At 43.2% G+C, this 19,388-nt stretch overlaps 1 long non-coding RNA gene across 2 annotated transcripts; it reads left to right on the top strand.

Annotated features, from left to right (window-relative positions):
• Positions 1–1,210: 1,210 nt before the first annotated feature.
• LOC146187996 (uncharacterized) lies at positions 1,211–16,926 on the top strand. Of its 2 annotated transcripts, none has more exons than XR_014707459.1 (5): positions 1,211–1,498; positions 2,636–2,724; positions 3,434–3,488; positions 7,294–7,385; positions 16,779–16,926. It is a non-coding gene; the product is annotated as an uncharacterized LOC146187996 (long non-coding RNA). The 2 variants fall into 2 exon arrangements; XR_014707460.1 differs by having other exon boundaries at positions 1,212–1,498; positions 7,294–7,362.
• Positions 16,927–19,388: the final 2,462 nt, after the last annotated feature.

Genomic DNA, 19,388 nt, shown 5'->3' with positions numbered 1-19,388 from the left:
GAAACTTACAGTAATAATATTCTCAACAGAGAATTAAGGGCAGTAGTATCTGTAGAAGCAAAGGTTTCGTCGAGAGAGTTTTGGGAAGACATTTTACTCCTTTGTCTACAATACGCTTTCTTTTATTCGGCGTCAAATAAATCACCGGACCAAATTCAGCGGCAGGTTTCCTTCATTTCCGAAAGAAGCTGTATACACAGAAAGCCCCGGCCCGCGGTCCGTTCCCATGCAGTGTTCTACCGACCCCCTGCCCCAATCCCGATCACGTATATAACACAAGCAAATATACGGGACGTCGTGTCAGACACGTATGGCGAGCTTAGTACGGATCACACATATGCTCTTTCACATATGTATTACAATCAGCTGAATACGGCAGCGACGATGTCTTGCGATGTGTTTGCTAACACGTTGAAATGGCCACAGAGCGTAGCGTGGCGGAACGTCCGTGGCCACGATGGCCACGATGCCGATCTTCTCTGTCTCTTACTCAAGTGATTAAGAGGGACTCACGTATACCACTTTCAGGACTAGATCATACCTCCTAAACCTCCTGCGTCCCTTTTGTTTTCCTGAATACATTCGAGGGGTGCACATACATCATGACTGATGTTTTGTGGTCGTGTGCGCCTCTCAGCTAGCAGTTCTAGTGAAATGATGCCGAGACAGCGAGAAAGCCCTCTCGAACAATCGTCCTCCTAACGCTGCGGACGAGTTCTTCGTTAACTTCCGGGCAAAAGGAGCAACATGCAGTACGACTTGTCTGACGACGGCGACCGCTAATTGACAAAAAAATAAAAATAAAATAAGAATGGAGTTGATAATGAAATTGCTACGCCTTTGTATATGAAGCTGTACACATTATGGTGCGTTACAAAACCTAAGCAGACACAAAAGCAGATGCAGAAGGAGCTGTGTAAGAACATTGTGTGTGTCAATGTCAAGCGAGACAAAAATGTGTCGTGTAGGCCTATAAAATTTGAAAAATAAATATATAAAAAGGTTGCTTGTATTACGGCCTCCGAGATCACCGTTTGGTGATCTCGGAGGCCATGCTTGTATACATGGTAAAAAGATGTCATAAGTGAAAAAAAAAGTAAATGAGGAAAAAGATCGTTAAAATAGAATAACAAGGGCTATATTTGGGCTAAATGGTGTGAGTTACTACTAAAAGAAGAGACAGAAACATTATTTACTCCTTATAGGTGGCGGGTGCGACACACGTGCGATTAGGCCATTTTGGGATCCATTGGTGACATGTGATACCTTGTTCAAGTTCGCGCTGTTCCAATTTCCCGATGAGTCTTTTGCTGTAGAGTATGTTAATGTAATTCAGGGGCACGACGCAGTCGTCAAACGTAACTCAAGAACCTTGCCGACGTTCAGCGGCCCTTCACAGAAGGTCAATCGGATGAACGTTGCCTGGCTCGAGAGGATAAAAAACGGCGGGCAACTGGGTCATCAAAGCTGTTCGTCGCGCAAGCTGTCAAGTTCAGCCGTAAGTATACAGACTGTTATTGTATTTTTTGCAGATGTAGAACTGGCGCCCTTGCATTGAGCCAGATAGCGTTGCTATTTCGCTGTGGCGGTATGCATGCATGTTTATCAAGAAGGAGGAATAGACTTCGCCTATCTCCTCCACCCGCGTCTGGCGCTTCGCCTCGGATGCTGGCTGGTGCGCGTTGTTCTTCGGTCAGGTTGATCGCGCCCAGCTGGGTCTCAGGGTCAGAGCTGTGCAGGGTCTCCCAGGTTCTTTGGTTATTTATATTTACGGCCCTCCTTGGGGAGAAGGGGCATGCACGTAGTACTCAACATGTCGACAGTGCAGTAATTTTTTTTTCCCCAACGTTGGTATTAAGGGAGAAAAAAATACGATGTCACGCCACAGAAAGACTTTTGGCACATATCGCAGTTTCCGGATTTTGCAGTGACGTAAACAAGTGGAGCCATGGTTAAAATACTTTATGCTTGTTTCTGTACTCTGAAGGGACGGAAGAGGAAAGTTTTTCGTCAAGAACTGGTCCTAGATACCAAAAACCGGCGTTATTGGGTTTTTCAGATGCCGTAATTTTTTTACCGGCGAATGTTTATCAATGTTTTTTGCTTAGAACCGGAAAGTACATTGCCTGCTTGTGCCGTCTGTTTTTTTTTTTTTTTTTTTTTAACGATATTTACTGCCTAAGGGCATCAGTAGGGTATGAGATGAAGAATGAAGAAATGATTAAATTAATGGAAAAAGGTTGGGTGATTTTATGAAGTGAAGGAGTGAGCATGATGTCCCTCCGTCCAAGTGATATACGAGGCAGGATTGTTTGCTGGTAGGCTAGCTATCGCCAAGTGCCGGATTCGTGTCAATTTCAGTGCTGGGCAGTCCCACAGCAAGTGGTGAATGTCGGCTTCAACATTTTTGTTCTTGCATATCGGACACCGTGGGTGGGGATATAAGTGTCCCCGCCCAGGGTGTTCGATATGTAAAAACAAATATGAACGGAGTCATTGCTTTTTCAGAGCAAGAGCTCAATTTTGAACTGTGCCATTTGTATGTTAAGGCAAGTGATGTCATTCACAAGCCATAATATAGAGTGAAGCAAAGACGGGTATGAGAATGTCTGCTAATAGGTTTTCTTCTTCCTAGCTGTGCGCAGCAATCTGGAAATATTACTGAATGCAATGCTTGAGGAAGAGGAGGGATATGGTGATGCCCATCGACTGAAGACCAGCAAGGTTTCTGTCTTCTGTACCTTCCATTCGTGTGTTATAGGCCATAATGAGAAAATGTTTTGTATTGCTTTTTAGATTTCTGTAAAAATGTATTGTTTTCCTTCTTTGACAACAGCATAAAATGCTTACGTTTGCAATCTAATCCCTGAGACAGAGTCAGAAATTAAATAGATCTGCGGGCCATTAAGATATGTTTTAAGATCATCATGTAGCAACTTCCTTATTCAAGTTAGCAGTGTGCTGCAGACGCCTGTTTGAGCCAGAAATCCTGTACAGGGTGGTCGTGAACCCCATGTGTATCGGCCAGCTCCACAGCATCTTGGAGCTGGTAGATTGTCAAATTATTCAGCAGAAAGCTTTTTATGTTATTCAGTAAGTCTGGCACACCAATTTCAGCGAGTTTAACATGCAGTACATTGGCAAAATAAATTATTTTTCTGAGCTTTAATGGGCAGCTTGGTGGCATCACCTGTTGCCTTAGTGTTGATGCTAAGCTTTCACTATTCTCTTAAGTACCACAGCTTGCTATTGAAAATAATGTTCAAATTGCATTCTTCATTATACCATTAGTCTCTTTCATTCCTCCAGGCCTCTTATTGATGAATGACTGCTGCTTGTTAAAAGCTAGGAATCAGTTCTAAATTGTTTGTGTTTAAGCAGTTAAACCTCATTTTTGAAAAAAAAATTATGGTGTTTCTTTTTTGTATAATAGAAGCCAGGAAAAGGAAAGGGGGAGACAGCATCTTAGGCTGGAATTAGATCAAAAGGTAAGCAACTACATGTTTTTGGCTATGTTGAAGTAGTTAGAAGGCTTATCTATGCATAACTCATATTGAATAAAAAATTGTCATTGGCAATTTAAATACACTTTTGCAATATTATGATCCTCCACATAAATAAGAGTTAAAATCAGTCAAAAATTTTTCATATTGTGTCTACTGGAGAAATGAATGGCTTGTTTGCAATTTTAATGGCCTGGGAATGCATCATCATATTATGCATGTAGTGATCACACAGCCTCAGCTCTCTGTGTCAATTTCCACAGGTCATGTTACAGCTAATGATTACTTTTGTGAATGGGGAAGGATTTTCACGGTACAATTGAGTGTCACAATGAAAGGCCTGTGATCAATCATTACATGGCACTCTCTGGCACATTAAATGATTGGCATGGTGCATGTGCAGAATTAGACATATGGTGAGGAATGTTTTTCAATGCCTGTCCCAGTCCTATCTGCCATCACTGCAAATTTGTGACTGCCTGCAACCCAGTATTGATTTCAAAGCTCTGGCTTGACTTAGAAAGGGGTCCATTCACAGCTGGTTCATTTATTGCTATGTCTTGAAGCCGGTTAACCATTGGAGGGCCTGTCTAAGAGTGCACTGTCTTAGCTCAGCGAAACTAACAATAAACGAACACGCAGCGCAGTGCTAATACAGTGGAACCCCACTATAGTGAACTCGGATATAGTAAAATGAAACTGAAGTCCCAGTTCCTCTTCCATAAGTGACATCTTTTGCCTAAATGGTAAAAACATTTTTGGTAACAATCAGTTGTCGTAAAGTGCACCTGGCCACGGCGATGTACTTCCCTTGAAATTACATCACTGCACACGCACTACTTAGAATCGAAGGGCAGATATAAAAAAAAAAAAAAACTGCTTTTTTAATGGCTTTATCATCAGGCTCACCAACACTAAGGAGCCAACTTTACATAAGCCTTAGAGCCGTGAAGGAAAGAATGCAGTGCATAGGATAAAAAAGTAAAGGTGGCTATGAATATGGAAGGAAGGTGGTGCAGTTCACTCAGAAGTAAAAGAGCGGAAAAGCATAGCAAGAAGTAGGGAAAGAAAGAAATTTCCGAGCTGCAGGGCGAAACACAAGGGAGTGATGGCAAGAAATGTAGGCGCGGCATGTTCAGTTTTGCTGTGCTTGACTGTCACATACATTTCTCATCTATTGCCTTTTAAATGCCCTAAACAGTGGAGCGCAATGCCGTGTACATTCAAGGCTTTGGTTTTCACATGAAATCACTCAGTTGAACAATAATAGAGTAGAATGTTGAGCTAATTGGTGTAACATCTTGGAAGGAGGCAGCAGAGCAGGGGAACAAAACCGAAGAAGCGCACACAGACACAAGGACAACGCTGCACTGACAACTATATTGATCTGAACCCGCGCATCTTTTCTCCCTTCACTTTACCTCTGCAGCTAACTTATTCCTTATCTTTAACATCCTGCCAACAAGCGTAATCTGATTCCTTTTTCAACAGTACCACTGAAGGCGTGGTAACACACTGGTCTTCCGAGCTCCTGATTGCACGTGCTTCGAAAATTTTCCTTGTTAACCTGTCCTTATTCCTTCTCAAAACCTTCACATTGTGAAGGTCAGCTGGACATTTTTGGTCTTTGCAAATACAAATAAAGCAGCCTCTGCAGTGCACTACGAGGTTGGTGTCTGACTTCTCCGATATTGCTGCAGCGTGCTCTCTAATTTTGTCATTAATGAATCTTCCTGTTTGTGCAATGTACTGCTTGATGTAGGTTTTTTTTTTTTTTTAGCGCAAATAAAGACAAGAAAGGCGAGACGTTTGCGCTAAAAAAAAACAACCCTACATCAAGATGAACTACCAACTCGCCCAGCAGGAAGTTTTAATCAATGTATTGCTTCCCACAATGTAAGGGAATCTGGTAGACAATCCCCTGGATACAATCGGAGTACCTTGTCTGGTGCGCAGTTTGGCATCTAGACTTAAACTCCTGGTTATTCACTCGAGCAAACTTGCCTTTTGCTCTGTTTTATGTCGCAGGACACAATCCGGATGCCATGTCTGTGTCCAATCTTCATCAAATTATGGGTAAATCCATGAGTATATGGTACCACTGACCACTTATTTCTTTGTTTAAAGAAATAATGTAAAGGGCATCCTCGGAAAAAGGAGCCGTCCAAGCTTACTTTGCGTGCGCCTTTACTGCTGATTCTGATCACATGTCGGTGGCAGCACTTTGCAAAGTGTGGAGGCCACGTGCTCCTGTGTTCTCTCTTATATTGCTTCTAGCTGTACTATGTTGCATAATTACATGCCAAAGTTATTGGCACGAGCACAAGACTGCCTGTCTTGTTTGCGTGATAGAAAAAGTTATGCGTTCATATAACCTTTACTGTGTTGAAGAGCTGGAAAGGAGCAGACATTTTCTGCCAGCCAAATAGTCTGTCTCATCATCATTATCATCATCCTTTTCTATCCCTTAAAGGCCCCAAGTGGGGTATTACACTGGGGGGGGGGATCGATAACATATGTATCAGCGGTCAGGAAATGAAAAACGAGAACAGGCACTACAATGCAGTAATACAACAGCAATACAAGAATACCATAAATTGTACCTGAGCACAATTCAAAAACTCCTAAAACAGACTATGGCAGTATAAGAGCAAAAACAAATGCAACATAGACCACAATCGCATAAACTTGAAAGAATAAAAATTGCACAGAAAGGAAACCATTGTAGTTGTTCGTTTAGATCGGCAGCAAGTATAGCCATAAATTTAAATGTCATGCTTGGAGGCTATTGATTCGGATAATTTATTCCATGCTGCAATTGGTCTAGGAAAAAAGGACCTGTTGAAAGCATCAGTGTGACCATGAAGACGCTGAACGCTCATTGAATTATAATGGCAACAAGAAGTGCCTAGTGGCAACTCTAAGAGCAAGTTTGGTCAATGAGGACAAAGTTGTGCAATTTTCCGTCGGAATTTCCAGTGGGTGAAGGTCAAGGGAGGCTTTGATACCAGTTATGTGATCCAAATAATGTGGGCTAAAATGTTGTTATCTGAGCACTGTTGCGATACAGTGCTTGTCGTTCAGACTTAGCACTGTATGCGACTAACTTTTTTAGAGTACAAACATTTTCGTTGAATTGGGAACCAGAAATCTTGCATCTAGAAAGAAAAGTGCAAATTTTCTTGGGCTCACTCATTCAGAATGCACCTTGAATATTTTAATCTGAGTGCTCGCTTTGTCTGTTTCATCTGAGGCAGTTGAGACCATTGCGCATTATTTGAGCAAGTAAGTCCATTTAACCGAGCAGCTGGCGGGTGCGTATGTAGGCACACCTTCTTCCTGTAGGTATTGCTTTATGTACACTGGAATATGGACACTGCCTCCTTGCATTCCAATCTTATAGTTGGTGCTGTGCAGTGGTAGCTCATTCGGCGTTGGTTGTACAATACATAGCTGCCTTTTGTGGTGCCACCTCAAGGACGATTTCTAAACTCTGCAAGTGATACCTTTCTGATTATGTCTGCAGACCTTGTGCAGGAGCAAATGAAAAAAAAAAAAAAAAAAAAGGGTTATTTTCTAAGGCCCAGACAAAGGCAAATAAGTTTTACTCAGTAGCATTGTTGGTTGCTGCACGACATAGTGCAAATGATTTCTAGCTGAGTAGCATCTTTGTGTTGCTCTGTGCTGTCGGTAGTTAAATAAGTTTGCGAAATTTAAACTTCACCCATCTGAAGCTCCAATGTGCAGTGTTGCTCATGTTTTCTTTCTGTAATGTTCTGTTGTTTTATAGAGTTGCCAGAACTTGTTGACGTCTTCAATACTTCTGGGATGGCTGGTGCAGCAGCAGGAAATACTGGAGGTACTGAGTGTTTTGGCTGTCCTGTAAGTGTTGATCAACTGATGCAATGAAAATTAAGTTAACCTGTAGCCCTTTATAAGAGGCACCTATTCTGCATTATTTTTTTATACCCGTTGCTAAGCATTATTCTCTCAGAAAGTACTGTGTGTCAAGTTGGGTAGTGTAAATGCCTCATTGGGGCACTGAAAATTGACCTGACAGAGCTGCACAGTCGAAGCAGTAAGAAATCTAATCAGCCCAGATACACCTTCAGTTTTACTATGAACAGAAGAGTTTAACATCAAGTCTAAACAATGTTTGTTGCGCTGTTGGGACCATGAAGGTGGCACATCTATTAGATCAAAGTAGGGAATTCGCTTGTAGGATGAAAGAGCACTGAACAAGTGTAGAGGGGGAGCCTCAGTTAGCAAGCCGAGCCAACATTTCGACAAGGGGACTTGTCTTCGTCTGGGCAGCACAATTACTAGTGGAGGTTTTAAATACGGTTTTGCTTCCGAAGAAGACAATCTAGGGAGGGGGGGGGGGGGGGGGGAGAAAGAAGCAGGGCGAGAAGTGAAAGAATGTTTCCTTGGGTATGAATTTCTATGAGCATGGAACCAGTGCTTTCATCATCGCATGAAAAAAAAAAAAAAAAGAAAAGCAGCAGCAGCAAGAAAATTTAATATGCAAAGTAAACGATTGTCAGCACCTAAAGCAGGTTCGATGCTGACACGTGTTTCTTGAAAGGGGACAGGTAGAACGAAAGGAAGATGGTTTACCCGGTATGTAGAAGTACTGAACAATGGTAAAAGGGGTGCGCCTCAGTTCACAGGTCGAGCCAACTTTTCGACAAGTGGACTTGTTTTCGTCTGGGCAAAGTGATTATCACTGGCAAGGGTTTAAATATTCTTTTGCTTTCGAAGAAGAAAAGATTAGGAGGGGAAAGTGGGTAAGAAGAAAGTAGGTGAAGGAGTGTGGAGGGGAGGATGGGTGAGAAGGAAGTAGGTCATGCAGTGAAAAAATAAATAAATCTTCAGTATGTATTTCTCAGCCTGGAACCAGGGATCTTGGGGTGGCCTGCAAAAGAAGTAAAAGCAGCATACCAGGAAAAACTAAAATACCGGGTAGATGATTTGTCACCACTTAAGAGGGTTTGGTGCAGATACACCTGACAAAGGGACAGGCTTTGCAAAGGGCCCTGATAAGGAATATATCTAAGGGGGCCAATTCTTAAAACTTTCTGCAAAGCTGGTGGTGGTGGTGGGGGGGGGGGGGGGAGGTTAGTACAAAGTCACAGGATAATAACTGCACAGTGAACCACAAATGACATGCAAAAGAAAAAGTTTGAGGACAAACTCAAGCAACAAGTGATAAGGGGGAAATGTGTTTGGAGAAGCATGTACAGCTTATGCTATTGCAGAAGGGAATAGAGTGTACATGCGTTGTGAATAAACTGTACAATTAACGCTATGTGGGATTGTTTCCACGAATAGTTATATTGCATAGGGAATATACTTAAGGGATTCTCTTAAGTGGTGACTAATCATCTACCCGGTATTGTAGTTTTTCCTGGTATGCTGTTTTACTTCTTTTGCTGGCCACAGGATCCCTGGTTCCAGGCTGAGAAATACATACTGAAGATGTTTTTTTTTGTTCACTCCATGACCTACTTTCTTCTCATCTTCTCACCCATCCTCCCCTCCCCACTCCTTCACCTGCTTTATTCTCACCCACTTTCACCTCCACAGCTTTTCTTCTTTGGAAGCAACAGCGTATTTAAACCCCTGCCACTGATGATCGCTTTGCCCAGACGAAGACAAGTCCACTTGTCGAAACGTTGGCTCGACCTGCAAACTGAGATGTACCCCTTTTACATTTTAGGAAACGTAGCGCAAAGAAGACAAGGACAAATGCAAACGCACCAACTCACCCAATTCAGCATTCTTGTACCCCTTTTACCCTTGTTCAGTGCTCCTTCATACATTGAAAGGGACAAGCATTCCAAAGGGACCTGATGAGCAATACAGCTAGCTGCATGGGAACAGCTATCAAGAGGTTTTGGAAAGGGGAGAGAAGGACAAAAAAAATTAAAATAACAACAAAATAAGAGTATACTATACCTGCCAAGCATGGCATTATCTGAAACGATTCAAGGGGGAACCAAAGTAAGAAGTAATGAGAAACGAACATGTTTGAAAAAACACTTGGAGCTTTTGCTATTACAGGAGGGGGGCGGGGATACAGAGTATGTACAGGCTGTTTCACACTTAGGGGAAAACTCTGAGCGAGTGGCATCGCGATGCGGCGAGCGCTGCAATCGGGAGCCGCCAGCAGCTCGAGCATGCGCAGATGCTCGAGGGGCGGAGTCTAAGCCGCGTCGTCTGCTACGACTCTCGACGCTTGCCGGGAAGGGCACCACTCTGGGCAGTGCGCGGTTTTCGTTGTTTTGCGGCAACTAAGCCGATATGCTGCACTAAAATTTTGCGACGCCAGCCTCTTGGCCTTCATTTGCGAAACTGAGGTTGTGCACACTTCCCCTGACAGCATGCTTCTTTTTTTTCATCATCGGGATACTGACCGCGAGCAGGTGTATTTGTCCACTGTGTCTGCTGCAGTAATACGCCGCGACTAGAAAGAGACACAGAAACGTGTGCGCAGTGTGCTCAGTCTTTATTTAATCACGAGAGAAAAATTTAATAAATGAAAAACAGTTCCCAAACGGCTGTAGGAGTAAGACACAATGAAACAAACCGATACGAATGAAGGAAATATATGCTGACGGTGCTGCGTCTCGGCAATACTGTCTTACCCTCACACACCGGTGCCCGCCGGCGGGAAAAGGCGCACGTCAAGCTCCGAACTTAACTTAGTATCTCGTCATGTCTCCACCAGCAGCAATGACAGCGCTCATTCTGGATGGCAGTGAGGCGTAAAGTGACTCGGTAAGGGACTGGTTCATGCGCAGCGCTTCCCATTCGGAGATAATTGTGGACCAGAGCCTATCCTCGGACAGCCCATGCAGAGCGTGGCGCGCCAAAGATGCTTTTAACGATCCCCAAACATTTTCTATAATGTTGAGGTCCGGTGACTGGGGCGGCCACTCGAGCACAGTAACACCGCGCTCTTCGAGCAGCTCGTTCACAACGCGAGCGGTGTGGATGGGCGACCTGTCTTGCTGAAATATGTAGTCGCCTTCTGGGAATGGGCCGTCAAGAATGTAAGGAATCAAAACGTCGCCTATAATTCCCGCGTACTTTTCGGCGGTGAACTTTCCTTCGAGACGTATTAGCGGTCCAAGTCCATCTTTACTGATGCATGCCTAAACGCTGACACTTGTACGCCCGCTCGCCGCGACCCGTTGCAGATACTGAGACATGTAGCTGAAAAAAAAAAAAAGCGAAAAAGCGTCCATTGAGTTCCGATATTTTAAACCACATGCCTCAACCTTTCTTCGAATCTGGGCTAGCTTCACTTTACTGGTTCATGTTCACAGAACCGTTGCGAGTGCTGGTTCAAATCACAAGCTCATGCACCCTCCGTAGACTCGGTGATTAAATTGCAATACAGACTGAAATAAGTGATGCATTGCGGCGCTTTAGGTCAATTTAATAAGCAGTTCCAGTAACCAAATATATTTAAATATTTGTTAGACCAAGGACTATTTTCTGACGTTTTATGATTCATCTGCCGGATGCTGAAAAAATAAGGCTAGAGCCGTACCTCTTTAGAAAAACGTAAATATTATATGTTAATCTCCAGATTTAGCAAATGAATAATTAGTGGGTATACAGTAAAGACTATACTGTGTCTTGACAGGGCGCCACACTCGTGCTCTTTCGTCACCAGTGGTCGTAAAAGTGGATTCGTCACTGAAGACAACATTTTTCCACTCTTCAATGGACCACCTCTCATGTTCTCTTGCAAAACCTAGCCGCTTTGCCTTATTCTCATTCCGAAGCAGAGGTTTTTGAGCTGCCGCTCTACTCTTCAGGCCTGCTTCATTCAGTCTCCGCCTGACGGTAGCCTTCGATGCCTTCAGCTTCAAGCTTTGCTTTATTTCTTGAAGTGATGCGCGGGGGGCGTCTGCAGCAGCCGCAACTATCCACAAATCCTCATCTTCTGTTGTGGCCCTTGGCGGACGTCCACGGGGAGCATCCTTGATGCGTCCTTCTTTCTTGTATGCTTGTAAAATCCTGTTCACAGCTTTTAGAGATCTTCCCATAATATCAACTATCTTTTTTTGAGTATAGTCCCTGCAATATAGTTCTACAATTTTGAATCGCTCTTTCTCCGGAATACGGGCCATGTGCACAAGACAAAATTTGATCGCCGACGGTATAGTACCGCTCTTGTCAAATAAAAAAGCTGGAATGAGGCAGGGAAGATGAGCGTCGAGAGCAGTCTTCAATCTTTTAAAGCTACCGGTATCTTTATCGAGTCACGCCAGTATTTTCGCAGCAGTGACTGAAGGAAGATGACGAGGCTTGTTGGCTTTTCAGCACTATTTCTTTTGACCTTAAGCAGTTCAAAAAACGAAAATCACCAGTAGGTCCACCACTAATACCTCATGGCGCGTACTTTGATTTGAGGTCCCTGACGGAGACAATTTACACACTGCTGCCTTCTAGAATGAGCACTGTTATCGCTGTGGCTGGGGACATGAAGATATACTAAGTGAAGTTCCAAGCGTGATGTGTGCGTTTTCCGGCCGGCGGGCACGGCTGTCTGGGGGTAATAAAGTGTTGTCGAGATGCAGCACCGTCAGCATCCATATCTTCCTCTAGACATTTCTTTCAATCGTATCAGATCGTTTCATTGTATTAGACTCGTACAGCCGCATGGGCTATTTTGCGTTTAGTAATTTTTCATTTCGTGGTCCAATAAAGGCTGAACGCACTGCGCGCAGTTTAGTGTCAGTTCTTGGATTATTACGGGAACGCACACTGGGGATAGGGCTGCTCGCATTTAGTATCCTTGCCCTCCTAATAAAGAGAAAGTGACACATGCTCTGAAGGGAAGTCTTTACAGGCCCATTATTGGCAATGAAGGCCTACATGCTGGCGTCGCAAAATTTTAGTGCAGCATATCGGCTTAGTTGCCGCAAAACAACGAAAACCGCGCACTGCCCAGAGTGGTGCCCTTCCCGGCGAGCGCCGAGCGTCGTAGCAGACGACGCGGCTTAGACTCCACCCCTCGAGCGTCTGCGCATGCTCGAGCTGCTGGCGGCTCCCGATTGCAGCGCTCGCCGTTTCGCGATGCCACTCGCTCCGAGTTTTCCCCTAAGTGTGAAACAGCCTGTACATATGCTATGAATAAAGTGTACTCTTTACACTTTATGGAATTGTTGTCATGACTAGTTGTGGCAGAGAGGAAATATATTTAAGGAATACTAATGCTTCTTTCAAGATATTGTTGCAAGATAACGACAACGAAGTGTTTCCTTCACTTGCCTTTTGGAAGGGACAAGGAGATGACAACAAAGTGGGCCTGGTTCCATGTTGCTGCTCGCGGCTATGCTTGTTGAGGCTGTTGTAAATATACTGTAAATACATAGTTTCCACGTAACAATATTTGCTCCTGTTGGTTCCAATCTTCTAAATTTATGGATTAGATATGCCACCCTATATTTTGTGTCCCTTAAAGATTTAAAGCCCAACATGGAGAATAAATAAATAAATTTCAATAACCTTACGGCCCATCTGATTGAAATGCTGGGAAGCTGCTTTTGGGAGGTTTTTGCCTGTGTCTGCCCGATGTTCATTTACCCTTCTGTTCATTGATTGCCCAGTCTCTTTCGGACAAGTTCGGAGCCATAATTGAAAACCTGCTTGAAAAGCCATGCCCTTTGCTGACTGCAAATATCGCTCTGTAGGATGAGTAAATGAATGCGCTTCTTCGACTGCGATGGGCAAGGCACTGATGCGTGGGGTGCAGCACAGATGTCCGCACAGCTTCTCCGCACCTCCAGTTCCCCCAATTTACTGTATGTAACACACTGCTCCCCTGCAAGTCCACCGTCGTCTGGGGAAGCCATCGCGCAGGGCAAGCCACGAAACTTTCGCTTACCAGTGACGACTTGAAATGTGCCCATGCCACAAAAGTGTAATGCGATGATTAATTACAGTACTGGTACCGGCAGCTGATCAGAGTTATCAAAGCTTATGCTACGCCGCACGTTCAGACTATAAGGATGGTCGACTCTGGCAAAAAAAAAGAAAAAAAAAAAACAGATCTCCCGCTCCAAGCGGCCTGGAGTAGAAGTTGCAGTGAAGGCATGTCGTGAATGTGGCAGTTAGTCTTACCGCCATATTCACGACTGCGCCTTCACTCTAACTTCTACTCCAAGCGGCCCCCGAGGCCCGTTTTTCGTTTCAGAAAACAACCTCCACTCGAATAACTCCCAACAGTGGCAGAGAGAACTCGAGTTTTCTCAAGAATCTCTAGTCAGCGCCGCTGCCTTGGCGCCGCTCCTCGACCACTCCACTTGTAAACACTGAGGACATCACATCGTTTGCTCGCTGTGTGGACTTTGTTCTACCGGTATACCAAACTTCACGAAAGTGGATATGACGAGGATGCACCAAACCTTTCTCTAAAGCATTGGCTGAAAGTGACAGCGACCCAGGACATCTGGCACGTTATAGTTTTACAGGTGTGGCCGTAGCCTCTTGCTGCCCGTGCCGAGCTTTTATAACTGTGATCAGCCGCCGGTACCAGTACTGTAATTGATTATCGCATTATGCGTGTGTGGTGTGGGTACATTTCAAGTCGTTGCCGATGAAGTGAACAACTTTTCGGAGCCTACTGAGTGCAGAGTTGAGGCGCGCATTTCACGGTTAATGGTGAGCTTGCTTGCAGGTGGACTCGAGCTGTGGGGGAGGCGCACTCCTTCCATAGCTCGCCTTGTCTGATGAACGGCGGCAAACTTGTCGTGGGGGAACAGCATGTCACATGCAGTAAGCTGGGGTGCACCGAAGGCGCGGTGGGGCTGTGCGGACATCTGTGCTGCACCCCACGCATCAATGGCTTGCCTGTCACCTGAGGGTACGTAGTGCGTCTTCGGACGCGCGGCACTGTCGAGGGAGTGCATTGGTGTGCTTGTCCTACGGAAGGATATTCGCTGCCAGCAAAGGCATTCTCTTCAAGCACATTTTCAGTTAGGGCTCCGAATTCAGTGTGTATGCGCTGAAACGCACTGTGAAGCAGCATGCAGGTTTTCACCGTTTGCCCCCGAGCCCTCTGAAGGCCAAAGCCATGTTCATAGAAAGTGCCGGCTTTTACTTTTTTTTTTTTCAAATGTATTTTGATGTCTGTCAAAGCATGGCAATAAAAAAAAAAAGGCAAAGCAGCAAAGGGCGAGAACATCTCACACCAAACAAATAAAACTCTGTCACCAGCAGCGACTGTTGCCAGGCGCAAAAGCATTTTTGGTAGTTTTTCACAGCCACCCTTTTCATCTAGCCCACAAAACAAGTTCCACTATGCTCTTAACATCGAACTTGCTTGCGAAGGTTGTTGAAGACTCAACATGAAAAACTAAGCGTGCTACTTTAGCACACAGTTTTCGGGCCAAAAGTACGCCTTAATTTCATCCCCATACGCCATTTGCGCTGCTTCGAGTAGAGAGAGAACTTGTCAGAGGAAATGCCGAGTTGGATTCATGAATTCTAATTGGCCCTGAAGTGGAGGAGTGGCTGTTTTCTCCACTCCAAGCACTGGTGGTAGAGCGTCGAGTCGAGGCACGTTTACAATATGGGCGCTAGTTTGCATTCATGTGAGAAAACCATTGAGAACTTATAGTACAAGAATCAAACTGAACTTGGTGGTCTATATTGCAGAGACTTTCAGTTTGCACATCCCATTCCTATTATACCTGCAATGCAGTTGCAGGCTTTCAGGCACCGTTAAAACATTCACAGCGCCAATTGGTTTCGTATTGAGTGGGAGCACCCATTTCATGGCAGTTGTATCAACACATGAAGCTCATGATAATTTTTGATGGCAATGTTTGTACCTCCAGCCGTCAGTCAGGATTTTAATTGAGATGTCCCAAGTTTGGTCAAAAGGTTTTCTGTGGGTAAAATTAATGGTAGAGCACCTGTTTGGAGCAGCTTGGCTCCACAGAAAATTTCAACTGTACTGATATTTTGAGGTATGCAATTGTATGTTACCAAAGCTTTACTTGTTTCGTTTGCTGTTTCTTCCAAATTCGCTTGTATTATAGTCACAAATGCATGCATTCAAGATTAAGCGGAAAGGGAAGGGTTTGAAAACTTGGGTTTTGTATTTTCTACACCGCTAAAAGACAAACTGTTCATGCAGTGAAGTTCGTAATATAACAGTTTTTTTTTATATAAATGCTGCTGTGTAAAAACAAAATTTCGTTGTAAATTAGGATGGATTAGGGCGGACGTTAAGAAGCGGAGATTTTTTTTTTCTAGTTTTTTTGCCAGAGTCGACCGTCCTTGTCGTCTGAACGTGCGGAGTAGCATAAGCTATGGTGGATGCGAATGTTAAGAAGCGGCACATTTATCTTTTTTTTTTTTTGCGAGAGTTGTCCATTCTTGCATTTATAAATCAACGAAAGCATGCGGTCAGCTGTGATCATGACACCGGCTTTTAGAAGGGCGGTACTGGTATATCTAACCTGGCCAGATTTGGGCTGCATTTGAGAATTTTATTCACTTATTTTGCGTAAATAGGCGCTGCCATATTTGTTACAGCTTACAGTATTTATTATTTTGTTACAGTATTTGATTGTTTTAAATGTTAAAAAGAGGGCTTTAATTTGTGTCTTGTTTCCTTCCTCTTCAGTTCATGCGATGTCAAAATTTCCCCACCTACCTTACTCTATGGTCCAGAGTTTTTTTCGTCACAAATTCAACAATGCAGCGAGTGCATTGAAGAAAGCAAGTAAAGAATCATAAACAGGAAGGGTCAGGGTTCGGGCTAGTGGGTAATCTACATGAGGTTCCATAGTGCACATTAAAGAAGGGACAGAACACGAGCGCTCGTGTTCGGTCCTTTCTTTGATGCACGCTATGGAACCTCATGCATAAACGGGAAGTATGTTTCATTTCTCATTCTCTGATAAAAAAAAAATATGCTTCCAAGATTCTAACCCGCACTCCTTTATTCTGAAAAATGGAACTATTATATTCATGTCAGGATCAGATAAAAAAACAGAATGCCCTATTGTGGTTTCCATTACAGGTTGGTGGCTTTGCCATAGTCTACATTTCAAATACGGCGTTTCAGACATTGCGGTTTCCAACTCCAGCTCAGCTTTTTTACTTTTGTTTTGTCATCATTCATAACCATGTTAAGAAGGAACGAACCATCTGGTTTCTAAAGCTTGTTCTTGTAGCAGTATATGATTGTTAATTGGAATGTTAAAAAGCCTACTTTAATTTGTGTCTTGTTTTCTTCCTTTTTAGTCCACGTTGCGTCCAAAGTTTGGAACCTATCCAGATCTGCGGTCCGGACTTTCTACTTGCTTTCGTTTAGCACGAGATCAGTGTTTTGTTACTCTATATATTGGTGTATTGTAGCACTGTTTCTTGAAAATTAAACTCTGTAAATAGATATTGAGTGGCATAGGCGTATTTCTTTTCCATGGACTGTATTGTGATTTAATGTGTGATATGATATGGCCGAAATTGTTTGCTGTGAGTACTATGAAAGACCTCATAGTGGAGGGCTTTGGAAATTTCGACCACCTGGGGTTCTTTAATGTGCACTGACATTGCACAGCACTCAGGCGCCTTGCTTTCCACCTCCATCGAAAAGTTGCTGCTGCGGCCAGGATTCGATCCCACATCCTCGGGCACAGAAGTCTTGCACCCTAACCACAGCACCACCACGGTGGGTCATTGTACTCAAATGCTTCAAATAAAGATATAAAGGAAGTTGTGTCACATATATTCAGACTGGGTGGGTAAAATACGGACGGAAATAACGGTAAGTTAGCTTAAGTAACATTGACTTTTGAAAACTGTCAACCAAGGAGCATGAAAAAGGGTCATGACAATGGACACAAATGTCGCATTGAGGTGTTTCTCGGTATTGCCCTTCATTTATGTTTCTCGGTAGCTAGTTTTCAAAATGTCGGACGTATTTTCAGCATTTGGCAGCTATATTTTTGGTGCATTTTTGCAACATTTTTGTAATGCATCAAAAATATGAGCGCATCACATTTTTCATGTATTTTTAGTGCATTCCGAGAATGGTATAAATTTATGCTTTTAGTATATTATTAGTATATTTTTCTTGGTTTGGAAAATATAACTGCAACATATTTGTAATGCTCCAAAAAATATGAGCGCATCCTATTTTTCATATATTTTTAATCCATTCCAAGGGTACTTTCTCCCAGCATGAAAAATAGGTCAAGTACATTAGTAATACTTTCAAAGTACATTGTCAGTCTATCGGTGGAAGATTTTGTGAACCCTGCCAAGCTGAAGAAAGTACATTTTCAGTATGTTAGAAATATGCTCAATAGGCGAAAAGCATATTTTAAACATATTTATATTAAGATATGCAGTGTTGTACTCCTAGTATATTTATAACATATTTGTATGGCATTGGGACAAAAAAATGCGAAATTAATACGAAATAAATACAATGCGTTTGAAGTACATTTTTAGTGTGCCTGTTTTTTGCTAAGGGCTTGGACACCAAAAATTTCACATCGTCAGAATGTGACCAAAATTGGTGTCTAAACTAATTCGAATACGGCAAATTCAGTGGGGATCTCTAAATCTGGATTGCTCACTCCCAAAATTTGACCCCTTAGACGCCGAAAATTTGACCTCATAAGAGTGTGACTAAAACAGATGTCAAAAATAATTCGATTATGGCCAGTTCAGTGGGGATCTCTATGTCGAAATTGCTCACACTCAAAATTTGGCCCCTTGGACACCAAAAATTTCACCTCGTCTGAATGTTACCAAAATTGGTGTCTGAACTAATTCGAGCATTGCCAATTCAGTGGGGATCTCTTAATCGGGATGGCTGAATCCCAAAATTTCGCCCCGTGGACACCGAAAATTTGACCTCTTTACAAGTTGACCAAACTTGATGTCTAAAATAATTCGAGTATGGCCAATTCAGTGGGGATCTCTAACCCGGGATTGCTCACTCCCAAAATTTGGTACCTTGGAAAACCAAAATTTTATCTCATCAGAATGTGACCAAAATTGATGTCTAAACTAAATCGAGTATGGCCAATTCAACGGAGATCTCTAAGTTGGGATTGCTCACTCCCAAAATTTGGCCCCTTGGACACAGCAAATTTGACCTCGTCAGAATGTGACCAAAATTGATGTCTAAACTAATTCGAGTATGGCCAATTCAGTGGGGATCTCTATGTCGGGATTGCTCACTACCAAATTTTCACCACTTGAACACCGAAAATTTGACCTAGTCAGAATGTGACCAAAATTGATGTCTAATTTAATTCGAGTATGGCGAATTCAGTGGGGATCTCTAAATAGGGATTGCTCAGTGCTAAAATTTGACCCATTAGACACCGAATATTTGACCTCATCAGAGTATGACTAAAATATATGTCAAAAATAATTCGAGTATGGCCACTTCAGTGAGAACCTATATGTCGGGATTGCTCACACTCAAAATTTGGCCCCTTGGACGCCCAAAATTTGACCTCGTCTGAATATGACTAAAATTGATGTCTAAACTAAGTCGAGTTTGGCCAATTCAATGGGGATCTCTAAGCCGGGATTACTCCTAAAATTTGGCATCTTGGGCACCCAAAGTTAGACCTCGTCAGGATGTGACAAAAATTGATGTCTAAACTAATTCGAGTATGGCCACATTAGTGGGGACCTCTAAATCGGGATTGCTCACTCCCAAAGTTTTACCCCTTAGACAAAGAAAATTTGACCTCATCAAAATGTGACTAAAACTGATGTCTAAACTAATTGGAGTATTGCCAATTCATTGGTAATCTCTATGTCGGGATTGCTCACTCCCAACATTTCACCACTTAAACCCCGAAAATTAGACCTAATCAGAATGTGACC

This window comes from Amblyomma maculatum, chromosome 5 (genome assembly GCF_055883805.1).
Source record: "Amblyomma maculatum isolate TAMU_Amacu chromosome 5, ASM5588380v1, whole genome shotgun sequence".
Lineage (NCBI taxonomy): Eukaryota > Metazoa > Arthropoda > Arachnida > Ixodida > Ixodidae > Amblyomma > Amblyomma maculatum.
This window is presented reverse-complemented; position numbering and strand designations above follow the sequence as displayed.